The sequence below is a fragment of the Lactuca sativa genome, chromosome 1 (assembly GCF_002870075.4).
Source record: "Lactuca sativa cultivar Salinas chromosome 1, Lsat_Salinas_v11, whole genome shotgun sequence".
NCBI lineage: Eukaryota > Viridiplantae > Streptophyta > Magnoliopsida > Asterales > Asteraceae > Lactuca > Lactuca sativa.
Genome location: NC_056623.2, coordinates 136,340,240 through 136,360,462, shown reverse-complemented (window position 1 = coordinate 136,360,462; position 20,223 = coordinate 136,340,240).

Genomic DNA, 20,223 nt, shown 5'->3' with positions numbered 1-20,223 from the left:
AACAAGAAATAACTGATTCCTAGGGTAGATCCTTAAGAATAAAGAAGATAATGGGGATGAGTAATTTTGTTAACTGTTTGATGATTAAACATAATAATTATATTATTGTGGGTTGAAAACCCAATGTACTCACCAGGTTTCCCAACCTGAACCACTCAGTTTATTTATATCACAGGTGTCGATATGAAGTGACATTACACTGAGAGATTAAAGAGATGTAGATCACTAGTGTAAATAAATGTAAGTTTCGTTTATGCTTATGTTACTGTATGGACGATGACATCCCAAATGTTTTAAAAGTGAATAAAGATATATTTCTTTAGAAATGCTTTGATAACGCGATTTACATGTTTTTTTGGGAACAAATTCCGCAACACTTTTATTTAAAGTGTTACTCTGATTTTTAAACAACGCATAAACAAAATCGGTCTTTTTTGGCAACGATTTTGGGGATGTCACAAAAGAGTTTTGCCAAAACATGCTATTTATAGAAACTATTGAGTGTGTTCTATACTTTTACATGTGATCCATAGGGGGATCCCACGTGTCACCCTCTCATTGTGCCACGTTACCACGTATCCATGCGGATCGACTGTCAGAATGAACGCAACACACCATGTGTGGGTTTGCGTAATGGTACAAAATTCAACTTTGAAATTTTGTAATTCTCACATGCGAACTCCATTTTTTAAAAACTCTTATATATTCGTGTAGGCCTCATCCTGCTCTACAACATTCCCATTGGTCGTTTTGCTAGTTTTCACTTCCGTTTTTCGACTAGTTTTTATTACCATTATGACTTTGTAGAAATCATAAAACTCTCATATGGTTTGTCTCAAAATTCCTTCTTTATGTAATACTACAATTACACAGTTGTTGACTTTTTCCTAAAGCCAACCATTCTAATTGTAGTTTTCACCTTTGTAACTTCTTACGTACGGTATATATTTGTTTACTATAAAAGTTATATCTCACGCATACTAAGTCAGATTGTTGCAAAATTTATTTTTCTAGGATCGTAGTAGCTGAGTCTAAATATGTGAACCTACTCTCAAATTGACGCGACTTTTTAGCACTTATTTTTGAGCCTAAAGGTTGACGTAAATGAGGATGAAAATTTGAATATATTAAAATATATTGGGTGGTTACTGATGGGATTTGAGAAAAACATAATTCCTATGGTGTACATGCAAACCCTAATAGCTTTTGGATCTAGTTTGTCTAATGAACATGCAATTGAATATCCAAAGCTATAAACCTTAGATCTAGCATACAATTAATCATATTAACATAATATTTGGGTTTAGATCTTACCTTGATTGTTATGTAGCAATAGCAATCTCAAATCCTCCTTTGTAATGGCTTTAGAAAGCTTAGAGTCACACGTGTCACTCCTCTAATGGCTCACAAACACCAAGAGCAAGAGGATGAAGAATGATCAGAGAGGCGGCACCCGAAAATGTGTAGAAACCCTAAGGAATTAGTTGGCCACGTTTTTGGTGCCCTAGGGGTCCTTAAATAGTGAGTCTATTAGGGTTATCTAACAAGGAAACCCTAATTTGATTGCTTAGGCCCTAAGCAAACCATGGACTCCCTCCTTAGAGACCTCAGACGATTTCTAATGGGTTTCCCCATAGAATTCGTCCACCCCTCTAATATGGAGTCCATTAGCCCAATATTCAACCATCATACAATTGACAGTTCTAGTCTCTTAAGTTTAATTAATGTCTTTTAGCCACAAAATTAATTCTTACTAATTATTGACTAATATAAATTAAACAATATGATTTTTCCTTTAATATATTATTCTCATAATATATTAATAAATCATAATAAATTATCTCTCTCTCCATAATTCATCCTATCAAGTTGCTTTGGTGAAGGCAACCCAAAAGGACCATGCACCATCTGGTCAGGTACATACCAAAATAGTAATGGACTTAGACACTAATCCAACAGTCTCCCACTTGGATAAGTCTAATAACTATTCTACGTATGACTTCAGATCCTAATCTACAATCGTAGCTTTCAAAAGCCGTTGTCAACTCTGATCTTATTAGACGTGTGCTTTAGATAAGGGATCATATATTCCTCCATTCTAGATATCGCATAGACATGAGACATGGATTGAAATCATTCTCTCTATACTGTTTTCCCGATTTCCGATTTATGACGACTAACAATAGACTACAATTGAACACATCAAATTAGTCCCGGCTTGGCCAAGCGCTTATGTGTCATCACTAAGTTATCGAGGGGCCCACAGATATCGCTTTCATCCCACTTTGGATAAAAGGAACGGATAAACTTTGATTCAATGCTTGCTTGCACTCACTTACCGAATCACACACAACAATATGTTTTATGAAACCAAGTTACTGGTGCGTTTACGTATTATCAATGTGTAACCGACTCGCAAGATACAACTCCCACATCTTGGTTTCAAGAATATAAGATATTATCGTCTCACCAATCACTCGTGATAAAATCCATGATGTGATCCAAGTGAGCGTGGGTTTAATCCAATGCTCAAATCATATTCATAAGCACTCATGAACGTTGCAGCAAACATTTTCTTATTTCTAATACACTTTAGACAATCCACACACCAATTCACGACAGTCTTCATTCATACCTACTTCCAACATATGAACGACTGTGGTCCGTTCAAGTAATTTTGATTGTTCTGAACCAATTTAATTATTTAGGAAGTCAAACATGCAAAGTGAAACACAAGAATAATACTAATCCCATATGGCCACAAACTCTGGGTATAAATAAAACATTTTATTTAATCACCATATTGATTACTCATTATTTGTTGTTTCAGGTAATCAACTTCTTAATTGAATTATTACTACACTTGTCCCATGCTCTCAGCATGCACACAATGTTTACCTACGGTCCTTACTTTCTGAAATAGATCAAATGAACACATTTACAATCATACTCATTTCACAACTCCCAATCCTTATCATAAGTATAAGAATATCAAATTCTTGTTACTTATGCTAGATTCTAACATTCAATGATTCTTTCTTAAAGTCATAGCTCAAAATAATCAAGACTTGGCCAATCTCTATCAGAAACAATTGTATAGATATGATGTCTCTCACTCAAAGTACATTCCTTTGAACATCCTTCTTGCATAAAAGTTTCTAATCTAGACATAGATTCTCAATATCCAACTCCCAATATGGAAACATTTCCATATTTGTCAATTCATTCTTAATAGAATCTTATCTATTCATAATAATGTCATCCAATACCATACTTCCAACTACTCAAAAGTGACTAATCCTTAGCGAGCTTTGGATCGTCCTTTGATAGTTGTTTAATTATTTTAATCAAAACGGATTCTAGTCCTTTTTCCCTCTAAATGCGCTATACATTTGGAAAATTTTAGAATGGTCAAATATAATAGCACTGGCAATCAATCCTATACCCGAAGCATATGGGACACGGTGCATAATGTCTTACATAAAGATATGATACTTTATCAATCTTCTGCCATAATATTTTATGTGTCTTGTTCTTACAATTCGAACTATGAAGAGGGATACCATAACCATAATCGAAATTTAAGAACACACTATGTATCCTTTGACTAAATTTATTAAAATTTCTCAATCTAAGCTTTAGATTTTGAAACGAAGTACAATATTATCTCCCATAATTACAGCAAAACAACTTCTCAACCCTTACGACTTTGCAAAGTATAAATCTTGTTTTCTATAATTAATATTGCTAACTTTCAATACTTGCCTTAATAATCATACAAGCACAACATCTATGCTCCCACTATCATGATGATTGTTATCATATAAGCATAACACTTATGCTCCCACTAGCTTTGACATGTTTTAGAAAAAAACTGAACTTCCAGAAAACAATACTTATTGAATTTCTGAACTTCATATTTCTAATACCTAATGCTTTGATAATCCTTTATCTAAGCTTCTTAAATGTATACACCTTTGCCTTAGATAGCTCATATGTGTGTCTAAACAATTCAGACTAATTGCCAAATCTCACAATTCGAATTATGGAAAGGGATACCGTTACCATAATCGAATTCGCGAATACAATTTTCACAATCACTATCTTCTTAAAATTTCTCTTAGTGAAAGCATTTCCTCAATCATTTTCTTGAAGGTGGGAATCTTATGACATTTAGATTTTATGGTGTATGTGTTCCTATCCATGTGAATTTGTCAAAACCAAAGTTTGCGACAAATCCAAACTCATATGGACTGAACTTCTTAATCTTGATTTCTTGCCTTATGGTAACACGAGTGCCCACCATGTCTTCCAAGTAGTTAAGCAGCTCACCCTTTCATATCAATGTACTTTTCATTGATCAAGGTGCTTGCCTTTTATGCCTTCAAATGAGAACTCACATGCATAATTAACTCAATTGGAATGGCAAATAAAAAAAATAATGTGAACACGATAGGTCATAAACCTCAAGTCGTGTACTAGTGATGATTGATAAGGTTTATTCTTGATTTGTTCTTGAAACCTTCCAAGACCATTGAGACTCACACTAACTCCTTGACATATAAGATTCTCTTGTCAATAAACATTTCTTGACAAACAAATATTCAAGTGTTAGTGTAGCTTTTATCAAGACAAAACACTTCACAAAATTGGTTTGTCTTATCCAAGACATCAAAACTTTCCAATTTCAAATGTGCAAGAATAAGAAAACCTTTTCCAAATTCCACATTTGATGAATTTTATAAACCTTCTTGAGACTTGTCACTCAATTCACAATCTTAACCCTGAGACTTGTTTTTGGAACGAAGATTTAACCATTTCTTCAATTTTTTTGATTTCTCTTCTTAGACATACAATTGTACTAAGACTCACTTAGAGGATCAATTGAGATATGGTTCTTAATCATTAAGACCTATCATAAAACATAATAAAAGGTACTCTCCCTTTTTCTTAGAATAGAGAAACTTTTATCTTTCTACCTACTTGATTCTTCTTTATTCGTTCTGCTATTTATTGAAACTCTTTCAATGAACTGAGAATTACACTTAATCTCATAAGTATAATCATATTTACTTAACCTTAGTAAATCATGACGAATATCTTTGTCACTCTTGTGGTGGACTTGATCAACACACTACCTTGTGTACTTGATCTCCTAGTACTTCACTTGACACTTTGTCAATGAATTAGTCTAAATTCCAAAACACGGAAGTTTCCATTCGTCATACAATACTCGTTGCATGATTCCAAGTTTCTATCCACATGAAACTTGGGCGATGAGAAACTCTCCGTATTTGCTAAATTCTTGTCATTTCAACAAATAACATAATTAAGAATCAAATCCGTTATTGCTAATAATAGAAACCTTCAAACATCAATTTTTCATACACGCCATTGCAAGGATAAATAAATAATATAAAATCAAAATTTATTTTATTGCGGAAAAATTTGTCCTTAAAATGCAATTCAATTGAAAAACTATGTTAATACATATTTCTTAGCAATCTATTCTAACTCCAAGTAGTAGCTAAAAATCTAATCTTCAAGCAATGCGATCGAAATCTATTTCTTCACGATTAGATTCAACTCAATTCTTCCCTTAAGCTTCCTTTCTTTTCTTTGATCCTACAAAACATCAAATGTAATCTTATCACATCATGTATTAAGAATCTAGAATAGGAACTTAAAAGAGTTAGTTAATGGATTTTACCTAAAGTAGAGTCGTACATTTTGACTCTCCCATCTCTTAGATCTCTTAGGTAAATAGGGCAGCTTCGTCTCCAATGCCCCTTCTCTTGGCAATATAAGCAAATGGAATCTTTTGGAATGGCACAAGGAACAATCTCAGAATCTACCTTTTCTAGTTCTCCAATGTCACCATTTTCAATGTCATTTGAAGTTTGGGAGTTTGATTCACCAGACAAATTTGCTCGACCAGCTCGCCAAATCATTGCTGATTTAGCAGCTATAAGCAAATAGGTCAAATTAATGAGGGTCATGTCATGATCCATCATATATTACTCTCTAACGAAATCACTATATGATTCAGGAAGCGACTGAAGAACCCAGTCAACAACCAACTTACCTGAAATCTCGACACCCAATATCCTTAACCTATCAATGTGTGACTTCATCTCTAAGACATGTACACACATAGGTTTCTCATGTTTACTTGCCAAAAGGGCTTGAGTGAGCTTGAACTTTTCAAGCCTTCGAACTTGTGGGTTAGGGAGAATAATTGGAGGAGGTGGAGGAAGTGAATCATGATCTCTTGTTCCCGGATCAAATCGTGGAATATCATCTTCATGTGGAAAGCTTGTTCCATGGGATTTGGGAAGACCATAGTTGTCATACTTTGACATATACAAAACGGGAGAAAATTCAAGTTAAGTTGATTAGGATCCTCGATGTGACACGCAAATGAAACATCGAGTCTAGGATCCAACACAATACTCTACAACCTAGAAGAGGGATGTCGTAATTTAGTTGCAGAATATTTGAAGGTAGGTAAATGACGATTTGCCAATTTCCACCATTAAAACCAAAAAGAAATTTAAGTTTTTAAATCTATTGAAAATTCCTATATCTTTTGAGATTCATTGAACTTTTCAATGGCATGTTTAAATCTTGATATGCCCCTCGATTTGTGACTGGGATGCCGAGGATCACAAAACAGGGTGTGAATAACCATGCAAACTTACATTGTGCCCCCAAATGTTATAGTCACCTATTCGATGTGCCGGTTAACCACACACGCTCCACCGAACTATGACAAACAATGAGTCACCCTTTGCTACCTTTTCTTAGAACCATTTAGTGTGCCGGTTAACCACACACGCTCCACTAACGTCTTCTCAAGGGCACAAAGTGTAATTTCATGGAATTGCATCAATTAACTTTTGCCTAAAGTAACTAAGATTGGGAATTTTGTAAAAGCATTTAGTTACTTTTGTACTTCATTATACTTATAATGGAAGGTTTCTGTCCTATCCTACCTGTTCGGCTAATGACCCTCCACTAGTTAAGAGTGCGGTGGGTAAGAGTGGATACTCATTGAATCGTCATTTTATAGGCAATTTCCTTAAACACCCCTTAGAGACTAGCTTCGTGAATGAGGCCTACTAACGGTAAGACTGATTGTTTACTCATACATATATAATACTAGACTTTTAATGTTATATATAGTATAGGGTGTATTTTACATTTTTAAAATACTAGGTGGTCTAATTTAATAAATTATACTTTTAATTTAAATAAATGTAAACCAAAACATTGTGGGTTTATTAAATCTCTTTTAATTATACACCTAATTAATAAAACCATAAGGGTGTGATTTGAACTTTTCAAAACAATACTAGGGTTTTAGAATTTAATATTTCTAAATTAAACTTTTTAATCAACTTTTAAATTCCAAAACTTGAGGGCAAGTTTTAAAACGTTTGAAAACATTAGAGTTTAACTTATTTAAATTTCAAAAACAAAACTTTTAAGTTCAAATTTAAACTATAAAACCTAAAGGGATTAATTTGAAACTTTCCAAACTTTCTCAAGAATATTCTAGATCACAAAATTCAAATAAGGTAATTAACAATTAATTGGTAGTTATCTAATTTGACCTAGTCCAAATTCTTGCAATATAATTCACCAAATAATTCAAATAATTAAATCTAATCATATAAGGAAATAATTATCTAACTAATATGAATTTATCGTTAATTTTGGCAAAGATAATCACCCAATATCATAAAAATATGATTTATATCAATAAAAAACGTTTTGGTAACAATCCAACAGCCAAAAGAGCACAAAATCCTGATTTCCCCTCTTTCTGACTAGCTGACTCGTCGAGTCAGGCATGGACTCGACGAGTTCAGCCCCCAGAAACCCTAAATTTTGATCTTTAAGCAAGGATAACTCACAATAGCATAAAATACATCAAACAAACAGCCATGACTCTGATACCATTGATGAGTTTTGAGCAAAACATCATTCCTATGGTGGAAATGCAAACCCTAATAGCTTTTGGATCTAGTTTGTCTAATGAACATGCAATTGAATATCCAAAGCTATAAACCCTAGAACTAGCATACAATTAATCATATTAACATAAGATTGGGGATTATATCTTACCTTGATTGTTATGTAGCAATAACAATCTCAAATCCTCCTTTGTAATGGCTTTAGAAAGCTTAGGGTCACAAGTGTCACTCCTCTAATGGCTCACAAGCACCAAGAGCAAGAGGATGAAGAATGATAAGAGAGGAGGCACCCAAAAACGTGTAGAAACCCTAAGGAATTAGTTGGCCACGTTTTTGGTTCCCTAGGGGTCCTTACATAGTGAGTCTATTAGGGTTATCTAACAAGGAAACCCTAATTTGATTTCTTAGGCCCTAAGCAACCCATGGACTCCCTCCTTAGAGACCTTGGACGATTTCTAACGGGTTTCCCCATAAAATTCGTCCACCCCTCTAATATAGAGTCCATTAGCCCAATATTCAACTATCATACAATTGACAGTTCTAGTCCCTTAAGTTTAATTAATGTCTTTTAGCCACAAAATTAATTCTTATTAATTATTGACTAATATTAATTAAACAATATGATTTCTCCTTTAATATATTATTCTCATAATATATTAATACGTCATAATTAATTCTCTCTCTCTCTCTCTCTCTCTCTCCATAATTCATCCTATCAAGTTGCTTTGGTGAAGGTAACCCAAAAGGACCATGCACCATCGGGTCAAGTACATACCAAAATAGTTATGGACTTAGACACTAATCCAACAATTACAAGGTTTTCCTTATTACATTTTCTTATTCTATAGTTAAATATTAACGGCGCTTGATGAAGTATTTTCTAGGTTGTCACATCCTCCCCCCATTAAAAGAAATTTCGTCCCGAAATTTAACTGGTAGTCATAATGTTATCAAACATGTACGGAATGTTTCTTATCATTTGATCTTCATGTTCCCATATGTACTCCTGTCATCCTTTAGAGTTCCATAGTACCCTAAATATAAGAATCTGATTTAAGTGTCTTAAGTTCGCGATCGATGATCTCAATTTGTTCTACGATGAAGTTGAGTTTTTTTGTCAATTTGGATTTCGTTGAAAGGTATGAGTATCATGTCCTCAAAGAGACATTTATTAAGGTTCGAGACATGGAAAACATTGTGTACGCTACTGATCTCTTGGGGAAACACGAGTCAGTTGGCTACCGGGCCTATTTTAGCAAGGATCTCAAAAGGTCCTATGTATCCCATGTTGAGTTTTCCCCTCTTTCTGAATCTTATAACCCCTTACCAAGGAGATACTCTCAACATGACTTTGTCTCCAACTTAGAATTCCAGTGGTTTTGTCGAAAATCGGCGTATTTCTTTTGACGATCATGATTCGTTCTCAATTGCTCCTTGATTTTTAGGATCTTCTTGGTGGTTTCGTGAATCACTTCTGGTCTGGTTAGTAAGTTATTCCGTGCATTTTTCTTTTCTAGTTGGCTATCACCGACTTCTGTCCAACATATCGGTGAAAGACACTTTCTACCATAAATTGCTTCGAATGGTGTAGTCTTTATGCTTGCGTGATAAATGTTGTTATAGGAGAGCTATACCAAAGGTATGTGAGTATCCCAAGCATCTATGAAGTCTATCACACATGCTCTGAGTATATATTCCAGCGTTTGGTGGTCCTTTCGCTTTAACCATCTGTCTGAGGGTGGTAGGCCGTGCTCATATTTATTCAGGTTTCTAATGCTCTTTGCATTATCTTCCAAAACCTGGATCTGAATCGGCTATCTCTGTATGAGACGATAGATGTCGATATGTCGTGTAGTCAGACTATCTCTTTGACATATGTCTTGTCGAAATTTTCCATTTTGTCTGTCTCCTTGATGGGTAGGAAATAGGCAAACTTAGTCAGACAACTGATTACTAACCAAATCGTGTCTTAACCACTAGGCTTGTTAGTTATTTATGTGATGAAGTCCATGGAGACTTGTTCCCATTTCTGCTTGACTATTTCGGGTTGTTGTAGCAGGTCAGGCATTCGCTCACGTAGGCGGCGATTTCTGATTTCAAGTGTATCCACAAATACCTTTTCTTTAAGTCAAGTTACTTTAACATTTTATCAGATCCTGGGTGAAATGAATGTCTTGTCTTATGAGCTTCGTCCAGTACTAGACTCCTGGTGTCGCCAAATTTTGGTACCTAGATTCGGTCCCTGAAATGTAAAGTTCCATCTTCCCTGGACTCAAATTTTTTCTCCACTCCTAATAAGCATTCATCCACCTTATTTTCTTCCTTAAGTGCCTCGAATTGTGCTTATCAGATTTGGACAAGAAGGTTTGTTTGAATGGTTAGAGTGCGCGTTTTCACTCTAAAAGTTGTGGCTCGTTCTTTTCTACTTAGAGCATCGAATAGTACATTACCTTTGCATGCGTAGTATTGAATCTTGCACTCGTAGTCATTCAACAGTTCTAGCCATCTCATTTTTCTCATGTTGAGTTCTTTTTGGTTGAAGATGTGTTTAATACTTTTGTTATCGATGTATATGATACACTTTGTACGATACAAGTAGTGTCTCCAGATCTATAAGGCAAAACTTACAGTTCCTAATTCCATGGCATGGGTGGTGTAATTGTTCTCGTGAGCCTTAAGTTGGCATGAAGAATAAGCGATCACTTTGTCTCTCTACATAAGTACACATCTCATGCCCAGATGTGATGCGTCGCAATAGACGACAAAGTCATTGGTTCCTCTCGGAAGTGAAAGAATTGGCGCGCTACACAACATGTGTTTCATTTTCTAAAATGCAGATTCTTGTTGTTCTTTCCATTCAAATTAGTTTCCTCCAACATAAGTGTTGTGAGAGGTTTGGCTATCTTTAAGAAATTCTCTATAAATCTACTATAATAGTCTGCCAATCCTAGAAATTGACGCACCTCTGTTGGCATTGTGCGTGCTTCCCAATTCTCTATGGCTTTGATCTTGGAAGGGTCCGCGTAAATGCCCTTGTTGCTGACTATGTGTTCTAGGAAGTGTAGTTCCCTTATCCAAATTTACACTTTGAGCAATTTTGCGTACAATTTCTCTTTTCTTAACAACTCTAGGATGATTCGAAGGTGTTGACTATGGATGTAGCCATATTTAACTATATATCATTATCCTAATGTGTTTGAGAAAAATGCTATATTTTAATATATATGATACTTAATATGCTTTGAAATACTCAATTATAGTTAAAATGGGAGATGTAATGCAAAAGGATGAGAGAGGAGGTAAAAAGGCACAAAAATGATCTGAAAGCTAGACAAAGTTTTGACAAATTTCGTGTGTTTGACAAAATGTTGATTCCTAGTCACCAGAGTGTGGCAACCCCAGCACTACGACATGTTGCCACACAGCGACAAGACGCATCATAAAAGTTTCGTGGACGGGAAGAAACAATCTACCACGCCATATAAATACTTTCACCATGCCGTGGCAATGTTAAAAGCTATAAATGTTGGTTATTTTAGTGTCACCATGTCATTTTAAGTAACTCGAACTAACATTTGAGCTAAAGGGCTTCATAATTTGTACTCTAATATATGTACGGGGTTGTGTGAAGTGCACACATGTATAAGATCGAATTAGAAGGCGGTTGGACGAGTAGTCAGGGGGTCTGAGGGCAGCGCCCCTTTGGCGGGGTCTAGGGGCAGTTCCCCTAGCAGGGTCCAAGGGGCAGAGCCCCTGGCTAGGGTTTGGGGTAGCGCCCCAAAACCTAACCGAATTTTACATATGGGAACATAGTGTAAAATTCAATTTCTTGAGGGTTATTATGGTAAAACTAACAAAACTCGTTAGTTTTGATAACCCTAAATCCTCATTAATTTCGGATTATCCTGACTTGCTTACAAAGATACTAATGACGGCCCAACCCTAGTAAGACCTTAATATCGTTCTATATATAAACGGCTCTTGCTTCTTGGAAGAGATTTATGAATTTTAGCTCTCGTTTGAAGGGTTTTGAGCATTCTAACACTCCTATGGTGTACATGCAACCCTATAAACCTTGGATCTATGTTTTCTCTATTATACATGAAAATATTCAATATTCCAAGGCTTCATCCTAACTAGCATAATAAGAAGTATATACCATACAAGAATATAGTAGAATGACACACCTTTTGATGGAGCTTGAAGTCTTGAACCTTTAAGTGCTTAGTGCCCCAAGTGTTGCCCCACAAATGGTTCACAAAACATCAACAACCCTATTAAGAATAAGGATACTTGCACCAAAATCGGTTGTGCCATCTTGTGTACACACACTAGTGCCATTCCATAAACCATAGACTTCTTTATATAGTGTGGAGGATTAAGGTAACATTCATGTAAACCCTAATACCAATGACCTTTCATTTCTATAGGATCCATGGGTTAAGCAATCCATGGACTATACATGAAAGCTTAGCCCAACCTAAATGAACTTGGCCCATCCTATATATATATATATATATATATATATATATATATATATATATATATATATATATATATATATATATATATATATAAGAGTCCATATTTAATTAGTTCTTTTTTTATCACTAAGTTAATTCTAAATTAATTCTTGATCAATACTAATTAAATAATATGATTCCATATTAATATATTAGAACTTATAATATATTAATATAAATCATAAGTATCATTTTTCATATTTTGTCTATCCAATTGTTCTGATCCCATGCAACCCAAATGGACCATGCCAAATCGGGTCAAGTACATACCAATTATAGTTATGGACTTAGACACTAATCCAACAGTCTCCCACTTGGATAAGTCTAAAACTATTATTGCGTATGACTCCAAAACCCGACTAGCAATCATAGTTCTTAAAGTTGTTATCGAACTCCGACCTACTCAATGACTTGTCCATTAGATAAGGCATCATATATTCCTACATTCTAGACATCATATGGACTGCGACATGGATTATAATCATTTTCTCTGTCCATTTATTGTTTCCCGATTTCCGATTTATGACGACTGACTAATTGAACAAATCAAATCAGTCCAAGCTTGGCCAAACACATTGGGGTTTCATCACTAAATCATTGTGGGGCCCACATATATCGCTTTTATCCCTCCAAGGGTAAAAGGAATGGATAAACTTCGACTCATATGCTTGTTCTACTACTTGTTGATTCATACACAAAGGCACGTTTTATAACATCCAGTTACCAATGCATTTTGTACAATCAATGTATAACCAACCATAGTCAACAACTCATATCTCTAGGTTTGAAGAATATAAGATATTATCGTCTCATGATCACTCGTGATAAAATCCATGAAGTGAGTCAAATGAGCATGGGTTTAATCCAATACTCGAATCTCATTCCAGGAGCACTCATGAATGTTGTAGCAACTCTTGCTATGTCCAACACCTTAGACATCTACAAACCCAATTCATGACAGTCTTGTCTTAATACCTATTTCCAACGTATTATCAACTGTGGATGGTTTGAATAACTTAGTCATTCGGGAAGAATGACTTAGTTATTCTGGAATTCAAAACATGCAAAGTGAAACAAAAGAATAATCGAATCCAATATGGTCTCAAAACTTATGAATATACATAGGACACCTTTTATTTATCACCATATTGATCAACATTATTCATTGCATAATGTTTCAAATAATGAACTTGATACTTGAATTAAAACAATAGTCATGCCATGCTCCAAGCATGCACACTATGTTTGTCCAAACAATAGTTATGACATACACCAAGTATGCACAAAAGTTTGTCTATGATCCCTACTTTGTGGAATAGATAAATTGAACATAATTCCAATGATTGTCATTTCACAATCCCAAATCCTTATCGTAAATGTAAGAATTATAAATTCTTCCTATTTACCGAAATCTGTTAGATTCTAAACTTATATGCATTGATCCTCTTGTAAAGACTATGCATAAATTCACAAAGACTTGTCAACAGACATTACTGAGTATTCCAATGGAGATCAATTCCAGGGAAACGAAGTCTCTATTCAAAGTACATTGCTTTGAACATCCTTCTTGCATTAAGTTTTCTAATATTACACAAATTTAATGGATAACTTCCACCTATGAAACATTTCCATATTCCCATTCTAACTATCGCTTCTAAATAAGAGTTGCCTCCTTTCAGAATATGGCAATACGGTCCTTTCCATAAATCTACACCATACTTCCAACTGTCCATGAGCAACCAATCTTTAGTAAACCTCAGATTGTCCTCGACAATTGCTTAATCACTTTAGTCATATCCAGTTCTAGTACTTTTTCCCTCTTAATGCCCTAGGCATTTGGAAAAATCTAGAACAGATGAATATTATAGCACATGCAATCGATCCTATATCTGAAGCATATGAGGAACGATTCATGATGTCTCGCATAAAGATATGATACTCGACCAGTCTTTTGGTATAATATTTCTATTTCTTTTTGCCATGGTCTCATAATTCAGATTATGAAAAGGGATGCCGTAATCATAATCGATTTTAGAACACAAATAATGTTCCCATATATAGAATTTTAGAACACAAATAATGTTATTTTGAACCATTCCAAAATAACATTCATATATATATATATATATATATATATATATATATATATATATATATATATATATATATATATATATATATATATTTGATTAAAATCTCACGATCTAAGCTTTTAGATTTGAAATGAAGTATAATTTCCTCTCCCTTAATTATAGCTAAACAAGTTTTTCCCAATTGACACTTTTGTTTTCTATAACCAACATTGCTAACTTGCAACACTTACTAGAATTATCATGCTCCCACTAACATGATGATTATTAGCATAACACTTATGCTCCCACTAGCTTTGACATGTACTCAGAAATCCGTTGGACTTCTAGAAATCAATACTTTATTGACTTTCTCACCAAAGTTCATATTTTTGATACGAGATGCTTTATCAAAATCTTACACCTTCCCTTAGATAGCTCATACGTGTGTCTAAACAATTTTAGAACTATGAAAAGGGACGTTGTAATCATAGTCCCAATTTTTTAGACCTTTGTCATTTCTCACAAGTCCATGTTAGTGTGCCGATTAACCACACACGCTCCAGTAACGACTTTGTGAATGCAAATATCACAATTGCTATCTACTTAAAATCTACTTAGTGAAAGCGTTTCCTCACCATCATTTTCATAAATCGGAGAGAAACCTTATGACACTTAGATTTTATGGATTATGTGTTCATATCCATGTGAAATGAAGACAAGGTTAGTGACAAATCCAAACATATATGGAATAAACTTGTGCAATCTTAAATTCTTGCCACCTGGCAGCACAAGGGACTACCATTGCTTCCAAGTAGTTATGCAAACAACTGAGAAGTTGTAGAACTCAAATGAATAGTCAACTTTAACTGGAATGGGCACATAAATACGAATATGTCAACACGATAGGTTACAAACCTGAAGTCATGTGCTAGTGATAACCAACATGTTTTATTCTTGATTAGTTCTTGAAACTTTTTCAAGATCTTTAAGACTCCCACTGACCTCTTTCCATATAAGATTCTCTTGTGAAGAACTATTCCTTGACAAAGCAAATATTCAAGAGTTAGTGTAGATTCTTATCAAGACAAAACACTTCACACAATTGGCCCTAGTTGGTCTCTGTGTATCCAAAACATCACGGCTTACGAATTTCAAATGTAAAGAGTAGAAAGCATTTTACTCTTACATTTGACAAGTGTTATAAACCTTCTTTAAGATGTGTCACTCAAGTTACAATCTTGGAGTATGACTCTAAGAATTGTTTTGGAACGAACTATGAGTCATCTTCTTGATTTAACCATTTCAATAATTCATGATTCCTCTTCTTAGCCATAGGAATGCACTAAGATGTACTTAGAGGACCAATTATGACATGGTTTCTTAATCATTAAGATGATCACAAAACATGATACTAAATACTCTCCCATCTTTACTGATTTGAGAAACTTTTATCTTTCTTCTTAATTTGATTTTTCTTATTCGTTTTGCCATATATCGAAACTTTTCCAATGTTTTAGAATTATACTTAAACTTGTAAGTATAACCATATTTACTAAACTTTAGTAAATCATGACGAATACTCTTATCGATCTTATGTTGTGGATTTAACCAGTCCACAAGAATGTGTAATCGATCCCTTAATCCTTCACTTGACTCGAATATACATGTGAACAAGGAATTAGTCTTGATTTTCCAAAGATGAAAATTCTCATTCATCATACAACACAACTTGCATAATTCCTAGTTTCTGTCCAGTTGAAACATGGGTGATGAGAATCTTTCCTTATTTGGTAAATTTAGACACTATCACAAAAGAAAGAATCAAATTCATATTTCCAATATTGATAGAAACATACAAACATCAATTTTTCATAAATGCCATTGCAAGGAGATATAATAAAATAAAACAAAATTTTATTTATTTATAATATGTGGAAAAACTTTTTCCTTACAATGCAACTTTAAATGAAAAGTATGCTATTACATATTTCCTAGGAATCTATTATAACTCCTAAGCAACAACTCAAAAATCCAATCTTCAAATCATGCGATTAAAATCCATCTTCACGATCAGATTCAACATAATCTTCCTTTAAGTTTCCTTTCCTTTTCTTGATCCTCCCATACATCAAAATGTATTAAGAATCAACAATAAACTTAACAGAGATAGATAGTAGATTTACCTAAAGCAGATTCAAACTTTTGATTCTTCCTTCTTTCAAATCTTTCAGGTAGTTAGGCCAGCTTCGCTTCCAATGTCCCTTCTCTTGATAGTTAAAACATATAGATTCTTTGGGAATGGTATATGGGACTGTCATAGACTTAGCCTCTCTCTTTACCATTTGGTCAACCGGGTTGACCATGGCCAATCCATTTCCATTGGGAAGAGAAAACTTTTCAATCAAATTTGCTTGACCATTGCGCCAAATCGTTGTTGATTCAACAACAACAAGCAAATAAGAAACACCTATTAGGGTCATGTCGTGATCTGTCACATAATAGTTTTTAATGAACTCACTATATGACTCAGGAAGTGACTAAAGAACCCAATTAATAGCCAACTTCCTTAGGACATCGACACCCAACACTCTCAACTTGTAGATACATGGCTTCATCTCTAAGACGTGAGAACACACAGGCCTTCCATCTTCATGTTTCATTGCAACTAGGGCTTGAGTGATCTTGAACTTTTCAAGTTGTCGAGCTTGTGGGTTAGGGAGAATAATTTGAGGAGGTGGAGGAAGAAAAGTATGATTTCCATGATCCAACCACAGAACATCATCTTCATTAGGCAAACTTGTTACAAGAGATTTGGGAAGATCATAATTATCTGAAGCTGACATCTATAATGGGAGAAATTCAAATTAGTTGATTTAAGTCCTTAATAGAACACCCAATATGAAATATTAAGTCTAGGACCCAACACAATATTTTATAACTTGGAAGAGGGATGCCATAATCCAAGCTACAAAATATTTGAAGCTAGGGGATTGACGATTAACTAATTTCCACCATGAAAAATGAAATAAATTATTAGGTTTTAATTGGATTTGAAACTCCTAGATCTTTTGAGATTCATTGAACTTTTCAATGGCATGTTTAAATCTCTATTGTGCCCTCTCTAGTTTGTGACTGGGATGTCGAGGATCACAAACAAGGTGTGAATAACCATACAAATATACTTGGTACTCTTAATTTTTATCACCTAATCGATGTGCCGGTAAACCACACGCGCTCCACCGATCTACGATAAACCTTAAGCCACCCTTTTCCAATCTTGTTAAATCCAAGTTAGTGTGTCGGTTAACCACACACGCTCCACTAACGACTTAAGCAAGGTGCAAGTTTTGAACAATTCAAAAAACTTTTCAATTCCATAACATATGAATTTAAAGTAGTTTTAATTGAAAAACTCTTCAAGTTCCATAACATGAGGACAAGTTATGGAAGACTTTAAAACATTTAAAAAGTGAGACTCTTCATTTTCATAACTTATGGAAATCTTATGAGTTTTAAAAATAAAAAATGTCACTTTTCATATAACCTGAGGACAAGTTACAAAAACACATAATATGAACAACATTTAGATCAATTTGGATTGAAAACATATTATCCGATAATTTTTCTATTAATCTAAACTAACTCATAAGAACAAGATAATTCCAATCAAACAATTTTCATGAAATTAGCCTAACCATTAAACTAATACAAAACATGAATCTACTGACAATTATCTTTGAAATTAGATTAGCATGAACATTACCACATCAAAAATAGGTTTATATGTTCAAAAACCGCTTAGGGTAATGTTCCTAGTCCGATTCGAGCCAAAAAACTTGAAATTATGTTGTCAGGGGGTCCAACTTGCCGAGTGTAAGAAGAAACTCGACAAGTTGGATGAGTTTGTTCATGGACTCGTTGAGTCCCTCAATGGACTTGTCGATTCCCCTATCTAGAAAACATAAAACCGATTTTTCCAGTTTTTTTCAGCAATTTGCATGAAATATAAACGAAACCAAGCCTAGGCTCTGATACCACTGAAGGGTTTTGAGCATTCTAACAATCCTATGGTGTACATGCAACCCTATAAACCTTGGATCTTTGTTTTCTCTATTATACATGCAAATAGTCAACATTTCAAGGTTTCATCCTAGCTAGCATAATAAGAACTATATACCATACAAGAATCTAGTATAATGAAATACCTTTTAATGGAGCTTGAAGTCTTGAACCTTTAGGAGCTTAGTGCCCCAAGTGTTGCACCTCAAATAGCTCACACAACACCAAGAACCCTTGGAATAAGTTGAGAATAAGGATACTTGCACCAAAATCGGTTTTGCCCTCTTGTGTACACACACTAGTGCCATTTCATGAACCATAGACCTCTTTATATAGTTTGGAGGATTAGGGATACATTCATGTAAACCCTAATACCCATGACCTTTCATTTCCATAGGATCCATGGGTTAAACACTCCATTGACTATCCATGAAAGCTTAGCACAACCTAAATGAACTTGTCCCATCCTATATATATATATATATATATATATATATATATATATATATATATATATATATATATATATATATATATTTATATATATATATATATATATATATATATATATATATGATGAAAACGATGTTGGATTAGTGTCTAAGTCCACAACTATATATGTACTTGACCCGATTTGGCATGGTCCATTTGGGTTACGTGGCATCGGAACAATTGGATAAACAAATTGAGAAAAAAGATACTTATTATTTATATTAATATATTAAAATTTCTATTATATTAATATGGAATCATGTTATTTAATTAGTATTGATCAAGAATTAATTTAGAATTAATTTAGTGATAAAAAATGAACTAATTAAATATGGACTCTTATAAATATATAAATAAATATATATATATATATATATATATATATAGGATCCTATATATATATATATATATATATATATATATTTATATATTTATAAGAGTCCATATCTAATTAGTTCATTTTTTATCACTAAATTAATTCTAATTTAATTCTTGATCAATACTAATTAAATAACATGATTCCATATTAATATATTAGAAATTTTAATATATTAATATAAATAATAAGTATCTTTTTTCTCAATTTGTTTATCCAATTGTTCCGATGCCACGTAACCCAAATGGACCATGCCAAATCGGGTCAAGTACATATATAGTTGTGGACTTAGACACTAATCCAACATCGTTTTCATCATACTCTCACAAAATATCTCTAGCAAATAGGTTTACAATTTCTGTGCCTAGAATCGTAAGTGTTCACTTGGATTATCCTAGGCTGAATTTCTTGCAACCCAGGCATAGGGTAGAAATATCAGTTCACAAAGTGTACTCATGATCTAAGTTGGTATGTAGATCTCCACCACAAACCCTAAATTATTTCTAACAATAATGGAGCGGAAAATTATCCCTAATGATATATCTTCAACCCTAATTCGTTCCCTACGATAATAAACCTCAGAGAAGTCGTTTTGAGGGTCTAAAAGGCGGCCTGAGGGCCATTAAACTGATATAGAGTAGAGATCTGAAGGATTCGAGAGCAGATTCATGTCCGGAATCATTCAGTTTGCTTTTCTGATAATTATTAGTGTTGCAATTATG